This window comes from Lathamus discolor, chromosome 3 (genome assembly GCF_037157495.1).
Source record: "Lathamus discolor isolate bLatDis1 chromosome 3, bLatDis1.hap1, whole genome shotgun sequence".
Classification (NCBI taxonomy): domain Eukaryota; kingdom Metazoa; phylum Chordata; class Aves; order Psittaciformes; family Psittacidae; genus Lathamus; species Lathamus discolor.
In genome coordinates, this window is record NC_088886.1 from 57,786,680 (window position 1) to 57,795,394 (window position 8,715).

The 8,715-nt window shown below is 38.4% G+C and overlaps 1 protein-coding gene across 1 annotated transcript in view; it reads right to left on the reverse strand.

Moving 5' to 3' along the window:
* Positions 1–8,218, reverse strand: part of CLSTN2 (calsyntenin 2) — a 385,524-nt gene extending 377,306 nt beyond the window's left edge. Inside the window, exon 1 of the mRNA XM_065675430.1 lies at positions 8,176–8,218. The gene's annotated coding sequence lies outside the window, so the exon portion shown is untranslated. The remainder of the gene's footprint in view (positions 1–8,175) is intronic.
* Positions 8,219–8,715: the final 497 nt, after the last annotated feature.

Here is an 8,715-nt window from a genome sequence, read left to right on the forward strand (position 1 = left end):
CAGACCCAAGCCCAGGATCTCTGAAAGGATTTATCTATAAATAGAGCTTTCTAGGCTTTGAAAAACTGTCTCTTCATATTACACATGTTTAAAATCTGACTCTTACTTCTTGTAAGAAATTTGTGTTTCAGGAATAAGGTAGGCTTCCAAATTTGATCTCAAAAAGCAAGGGGTAAGCATGACAACTCAGTGAATTTGCAACTGGAAGCCTGCACCAAAGTAGCCAAAAGTAATCTGTATTTCTACCAGTGTCACGTAAAAAGGCCGCATGTCCAGCTCGAAGTATTGCAGGGTAAAGCTGGCTTCATCGACAAGAGGGACAGCCCCAACTCTTCCCATTACTTGATGATGTTTATAGTACGTCTATGTGAGGAGACCCTCACAGAAACAAGACTCCTTGTGCCAAGGTGCTGTTTCTGACTCCCTTTCACCCTCTCATTCTCCCCACATTCTTCAAGAACAATGAATAATTACCAAAGTGAAGTCGCCCAATTTGGCTTCGCTGAGGCATTTCCTCTTCCCTCCCCTAATCAGCTTTCCCTTCAATGAAAAAGCCCAAAAGAAGACATGACAGTACCAAGCGATGCAGCACAGATGCATCTCAACACTTTGTGGAAAGGCTGAGAACTGGAAAGAGTGACTACAGCAGGAGAGTTTGTAAGCAGAGCTGCACAATCACAAACTGGTTTTGCATTTGGCTCAAAACTGCTGAACATTTTAAGCTTAATAAAAAAGATAAGAGTTTCAAATGCCAAAACTCCCAATGGCTCTGAAATGAACCCTTCTTTCATTTAAAAATAAAATAAAATCTTTAAAAAAGGGCCAGGCATCAGCTTTTTGGTCCTTAATAGCTGTAATATTGCATGGCTTTAACAATGAAACTATGTTTGGAGAAGATCATGGCCAGAAGTCATGTATGAGCACAGCTACACATGCTAACTACAGAAAAATTAGGAAAGGCTTAGGGAAAACATAATCTAAGCAACAAAACCAATTTTTGTTTAAAAATACACTGACAATTCTGCAACATTTATCTAAATGAGAACAATTAATGCCTTATTCTTGGGGAATAAAAGGAAGGACAGACTTAGGCTACATTGTGACAGTTGTCCTCTGCAATAATAGAGTGCTCTCAGTACATAATCTCTGCTTAAAAAAGTTATGTTTTAAAAGTTGTTTTTGTTTGAATTATTTCCATATGCTAAAGCAAGGCTTTCTAAACTTCAGACAGTTCCTTTTCCACATACTATAACCTATAACTAGAGTTTCTAGCCTTCTGAAGCTCCAGATGAAGCAGTCCTAAATTGTTATACAAAGAATTTTTTAGGTTTATTTACTGACTCCATTGAAAAGGGCTTATTACTGGTGGAGTACACGAAAGTTAACAGGCAGAAATTATTCAGAGCTCTCTGGCATGCAGCATGCAGAGCTATCACCATATCAAAACAACTATCACTGCCGGATGCCACCAGAAACTTGTAAGAAACTGTCAGGGGAGAAGGAAACTTCGAGGAAGACTAAACCAAGTAAACAAGCCTTGTATCAGTCCCTGAGGGTCACAGGGATCTGACAGGCAGAGTGAAGGAAAAGATGTAAGCTCAGGCAGCTCTGCTGCTAGTCCTAGCAAATTCCCTTTAGAGAATGAGCACCTCTGATGTGGTTACTGCCCCAGTCACACTTTCTGTTTTAATTGCCAAAATACTCCAAGACTTTGTTCCCAACACTCTTTTCCAAAGATGTATATGTAGATGTGTATGTATAGTCCTGTCACTTGATTCTTCCACGCAAGAACATTCCCATCCAACCTTACTCTGAAAGCATTTGGTTCACCCATTTTAGTATTTGTCATTTGAGAAGTTTCTATTCCCTCCTCTACTAGCAACTGCTGGCCAGGAACCTATGTCAGTTCCCAACCTTTCTGAATTCCCTCTTAAATAACATCTCATTGGGCAATGAAGCCAGACTATACTGCAAAACATGCCATATGCATTAGCAATCCCCATAAAAACAGAAGTGTATCAACTGCTACAATGACAGTGGGAGCCCAGATAGTATATTATTGGAAATCTGTGGCTTATATTAATTAAAAACAGCAAATGGAGTCAATAACACTTCCTGTATGTGTTCCATTCCGTTGCTTTCAAGTCCAGCTAAATTAACATTACCCTGTTCCTTTTGATTGTTATGAAGCCTGAATTTTCGAAATACTACACTTGCCATTAAAAAGATTTTAGACAAATTCTCTTTATAAAGGCAATCACAGATATTTTATATGTTTTCAAGTACTTCTGGGATCTCTTTTTATGAGTTTTGCTCTTCTTTGCTTGGTATTGGGCAATCTTTGACATGTGCCTTGGATTAGAGGATGGAGCTTGTTGATAGCACAGAGTATCAGTTACATTTCGGTAGTAGGTAACTAAAAATGCTTACAGAGGTTATATAAAGTAATGGATTTTCAACAGAAAAATACTACTTTTTTTTTTGTAACAGCTACTTTCCAAATAAATTTTCATTAAATTTTTTTTGGAAAAGGCTTCTGAGGTTCAGGATTAAATTCAAACATACTGCATAAGAAACTGTGTTGTGGTCCCTGAATGACCAACTCAAACAATACAAACCATAAAGGTCCTAAAGAAAAGGCAGTCCATAGTTTCTGGGTGAAGACTCTCACCATGATGCCAGACTCAGAAGCTTTGGCCTTTGCTCTCAGTCAGACAGACAACATTAGACTACAAGCGCCTGATGCTTTAAACAAGAACGACAACATTGTCATTGTTGGCTTGGAGCTTCTCCACACCCCAGAATATGATACATTTTCAAGTTTCCAGTTCATTTCAAACAGAAATTAAGATTTTTATTTATTTGGTTTTTTTTTTTAATCTAAGCTATTTTCTGAACTCCTTTTTTGGTGATTTCTAGAGCTGGCCAGTCGACATCTTCCCACCCCTTTTTTCCCCATAGACACGTACGCACTGTATTAGCCAGGTTCCTTATTTCTGTGATGAATTTTCAGCTTATTTTCTCACATGGGCTCACCTGACTCCCCCAAAGGGTGTTGTTTCCTGCCATAGCACATGTTAGAAAGCTTTTTCCACTGCCTGCTGTAAATGACAACTGCTAGATTTCTATCTGTAAAATTATGCAAGCCTGGCAAGGCCATTGAATTGATTTGTGGTCCTGGATGAGATGCCAGGTGAGTCTGCCCAGAGCAGGCAAAATATGATGCTGCTGCAAAAATGTGGAAGATGGAAAAAGCCAGGGACTGGTTATTCTATGTCAATACATTTCAAGGTCATCTAGAAGTAATGGTATATAATTAAAGGGCACCATTGCACCACTGGCAACCTGATCTCAATGAAGCATTAAAGTTCTTTTAAGTGAAAAAGAGAATGAAGACAACTGGTGGGGGTTTCCTTAAAAATCATGCTCTAAAAGAATTGTTAAGGTCTAGTCACAGCCTACCCAAAATAACCATGATTCTCCACCTCTGATCTCTTCTGTTATTTACGGCTCAGGCATTTTATTTATACACAACTACAACTCCCCCTACTCCTTCCCCCAAAAGGAGTTCCTAGTATTTAAAACATGCACTAAAGGGCTGGTGATAGGATGTTAAATCTATTTTCATCCTTGTAAATACTGCTTTGCTCAGGGGAGTTGAAGCATTTTGGAATCCAGTTTTATTTGGCATTCCTATTTTGGAACAAGAATAGCCAAATGCTAGGCATAGCAGCTAAGCAAAGCAGGAGTTCCCTCCCAATGCACACCACTAGTGTCATGCTGAGGAGAATTAGCTCTGCACATAACCCATCAAATATAGTCAACTACCGTTACTCTTGTCTCATGAATATTAGTGAGTTAGTAAATGAGAAGCAGCACAGCATGTTTCTGGAAAAAGATACACCTCTCACTCCTCTCATAAGACCTCAGAATGATTTGCACAGCTAGGAGGTTTCAGAACAGTAACTCAGTAATAAAGAGGGATATCTTTAATGGAAATTGTATATCATTCCCTTGTACTTAGAGCAAGTAAACTGCTATTTCTTAGCACATTTTCCTTTCTGTGCCTGTTGATGCCTACCAAAGAACAGGGGAACTTTGAGATAGCTCCCCGAATTTCTTCTTACCTAGATGAAGAAAGATGGTGAACCATCTTCACCTTCTCGAGATTTCTACCTATGGGAGAATATTATCATACATGGAACTCAAAACACACTACTGGCTCACTCTTTCCCTCAGAATTTTCCAAACCAGTTTTACCATCTGCTCTTACATATTTTTTTGGAACATTCCCATTTGTACTAAATATCGCCAGGCACAAGGCTGCATTTTAAATGAAACAGGGCATGCAAATGCATGCATATATTTTTAGCAGTCTGCTTTTGTTTTTCTGTAAATAACAAAGCAAAACTAAATTTGGGAAGAAAATCCAGATGCTGTTAACTAGAAACATGGAATGTGATAACAGAAAAAGCTAGGAATGCTTGGGGAATGGTATCAGAATACCTAATGATCTTGAGAAACTGAAGCAAAGGTCTGAAATAAAGAGGTGCAACTCAGGATAAATGCAGAGCATTACAGTTAGGAATAATCAACTACAAAAAAATCCCGCCAAACTCCAACAAACCAACCACACAGAAACTACAAAAGAGGGGATCAACACTATAAGCACCAATTTTCCGGATAAAGATACCAGAGTTATGATGGATCACAAATTGAAATCAGCATTATTACACCATTGCTCAAACATCATATTTGGCAAGTATCACAGGTAAGGTACATGAAGCACTCCCTCTATCCAGTCTGATAGTATTTCAGTTGGAATAGATCATCTGAACACCGCATTTGAAGAAAGAGTCAAACCACTCACAGAATGTCTACAGGAAAACAGAAAGAACTACTAGAGACCCAGCAAGATGTCACATAATCATAGGGCTATTGTAACACCTAAGGAGATGACTGGAAGTATTAGAAAAGAATATTCTTTGAAGCACTCTTCAATGATTCCGATTCTAAATCTCTATGTACAAGACAGAAAGGCAAGAGAAGGAGTTAATAAATTGTTTATCCACTGATGGCAGAAGAAGGAATAGCAAGCTTAGATTCAGCGTACATACTAGGAAAACTTGTGCAGTAAGGACAGTGCAGAACTTTAGCACTGAAGGATTTTGAGGAACATATTGCATAAACACTTACCAGGAAGGGCTTGGTAGAAGGTACCTTGCATTGTGGAAGGAGATAGACTAGAGGGTGGTTTGGGGCTTTTCAAGCCAAATATTCATAATTCACTACAATGTTTTCAAAAGCTGTATATTTGTCTGCAAATTTCAACACCCATGTCAGTCAGCTTAAATCTTCTCTCAAAATCCTGTGCTGTGGTCACTTATCTTTGCAGCTAAACAGAAAGACGTCTGCACACTGTAAATATTTGCCCTTCTCCCAGACTGAGCCAAGCATCCTCATGGGAATCCCAGCCTCTGTAGCACAAGGAGTAAGAACTTGTGACTGGAAAACCAATCAGACTGAAACCTTCTACTGAGACTGGATGCTTTAGTTATTTCCTTGGAGTGTTACCACAGTAATAATTCACAGCTATGTTCAGTGGAGCTGTGTAAAGCTTCTTGGCTGCTTTCAGGGTTTCATTACAAAACTTCAACCTCACAAAATTAATCAAATGTTTCGGCAGACCAGAGTGGTTTAGTATTAAGATTTTCTAATTACATCTGGAGGAAAAAGAAACAGATTATTTTAGGTAGGAATTCGAACAAAATGAGACTTGCTGTGTAACCACTTCAACTGTTGGCAGCTCTGTGTTTTATCAAAGAAACACGTCAGAAATAGACTTGAAATAGAAACTGGATTTCCCAAATATCCAGTTTGGAAGGAGCTGGCACTTTGAACCTGGATCTTCATTATACAAACAAAGCCTCTCTATACCGTTTGTCAAGCTACAGGCAAAACATTGCAGAACTCTGCCTATTTTCCTACTTAAAACAGTATTTACTAAGAAATTGTTTAAAATGTTAATTTTCAAAATTCCTCTCTCCTGTCTCTCTGGCCTCTATTTCTTCCACGTTAGTTGTTTTCCTCTAAATTCCTGTAGAACTTCCACCACAGCAAAGCAGATCTCACTCCTTACATTTTCATTTGTATTTTCCACAGTCAATGCAGGCACTCACTAAAGCATCATGCGTCCAAAACACCAACTTGGCTATTCGTGTATTGCCTGAACTGGAGGAACTTCACCTCTCTGTTCACCTTCTTAATGTAATCTGTGAAAGAGCTGCCTCTGAATACAGAATCTCCCAAGTTCTCCAGATTTCACTGCAATACAAATAACTCCTAACAGTCCAAATCCACCAATCATGCACTGCTGCAGAAGGAAGTTTGAATCATAAATCCCCTCCACTCGTGCTCAGAAAGTTTGTTTGGTTTTACTCTATTCCATACATCACACACTGCTTGCTGAATTTAAGGGCATTTTCTGAGTGAACATCTTATGTAGGCCAAGGAGCTCTTAGAGAACAAGATAAAATTAAACTAATTAATTGGATATATCAAATGAGACTGCAAACTGGTGACACTGTGTTATGACAATAGGATACAGATTCAGGAGATACTTCACGTTAATGTAGGACATATGCTTTACAGGCTGCAGCATGAGAGGAGGGAAATAAGTTGTGCTTCTTTGTGGCCAACTATAATATTTGCAAAAGTCTATCTGCACTTTTCTATCCATGGAGCTCTCTCACGAGAGTTCCAAGTGACCTCCTTAACTTCAGCCAAGGTCTGTTTTAAGTATAAAGACACTCTTGGCCAAAGTGCAAAATAAGGATATGGCTTCCCCACACCAAACTGGCTGGCAAGGATTCACTCAGAGATTCCGTAAAGGTGCTGGGAAGTCCTGGAAAAACCCTGCTGCAGGAAGGCAGCAAGTTACTTCCCTAGCAGGAGATACTACAAGCTATACATGTATGAAACTATGGTACCATATGTATACACGTTACTGTACACGTACTCTGCTTATTTTTCAGGGTGGAGGCTATAGTTGGTGTTCTGGAAACAAAAATAAAATCAATGATTTTTTTTCACAGGATATTTGATGGTCTTTTAAAACACAATTTCAACGAAACTTGTATAACTGAATTTCATTATTTGCATTAAAGAAGCCAAAGCTGTACTAGTCCTCACAATCATAACAGTATTTCAAAATACTAATATCTGTATATTTTCCAATAATTCATTGTGTATGTGACTATGTTTGACTGGTTTTAATTTAGTTAATTTTTAAAAAAGAAATCATAATGGTTACATTAATCTTAGATTCCAATAGGAAAAAACATTCAGAGTAAGCAGAGGGAAACTCAAGTCATCTTGAAAAGGGTTTATAACCAGCAGAACTAGCATATGTTCTGGGAAATTGGAGTAACTGTTTTTCTCTCAAATAAAGACACCAAATCTACTTCTTGGCATTTCTACTGCAATCATCTCATATAATAACTAAAGCAGATTAAAAAGAGGCAGAAGTTCTAACGATACAGTGCACATCAAGACCTTCACTTACTTCGTATATTCATAAAAAATTAAATCAGTTTAAATAACAGCTTTATACCAGACTCTAGCTCTGTACTAACCATCATAAAATATCAGAATAACACACATTAACTAATCTCTTGGAGAAAAAGAAACCAATCTGGAACTGAGACTGCACAGATCCTGATAATAAATGTTGCATATTCCTCATTCTGTCATCATTACATTTCACATACTGTTGTCATTTCACTTTGAAATGAGTGACAGAAATACACTGCTTTATCCCTGATAGTACACTTATATTCAGCTACACTGAGTCTACCAGAGATTTAACTCCGAACTATTTTAGGCAATAACCCTTTGCTGATCAAGAAAAATAACAACCAACCAAACAAAATCAAGTGTGGATTCTTCCCCATTCTCTGGCCAAAGCTTACCTTGCACCCCACACCAGAGTGCAGAAGGAGCTACTGCCACCTGTGCAAGGCAGGCTGCCTATCTTGCAGCTTTACATGTCTGGTAGAACACCCCTGAAATTAAATTGTCTTTCAACCTACACATGCCTACAGCCTTACTTGCTCTGTAGGAAAGGTGCCCAGAATAGGCCCTAGCAATCAAGAAAGAAAAAGGTTCAAATGATACCTTAAAAATCTGTGATAGTCCTTCTCCACTCTTAGGGACGGGTTTTAAGCCCACACTTGATCAAAGCCTCCTCTAGTTACTCCTCTCCCACAAAGAGAACTCCTACTATATGCCTTCTGACCAATCCCATCTCAAGCACCTGAATACCAATTACCATCTCTAATTGCAATGCAAAGAATTACTAACAGCAGCAAAAAATTAGTTAAGTAGTTAGAAAGAATGAGGAATTGGAGCTTTTTTTTTTCCTTATTATTTTGTAAGCAGAGAAAGAAACTAAACTCAGAGTCAGTGCTGATGAAAAGCAAAGATATAGCAGATTTTTATGTTCCTCACGAAATGCATCAAGCATCTCAATACTCAGTCTATCAGCTTTTCTTAGTGCATTCTCTCTACCTTAATGATGACACAGATAAATCTCAAGTGCTAGTCTTTGCATGGAGTGTGTTCGTGCAAGGCATAAAGAACTGACTAAATTAAATCTTTTACCACTAAGCAATCTCCGGACTCTGTTTGATGCCCTATCCCAAACCAGCAAACCCA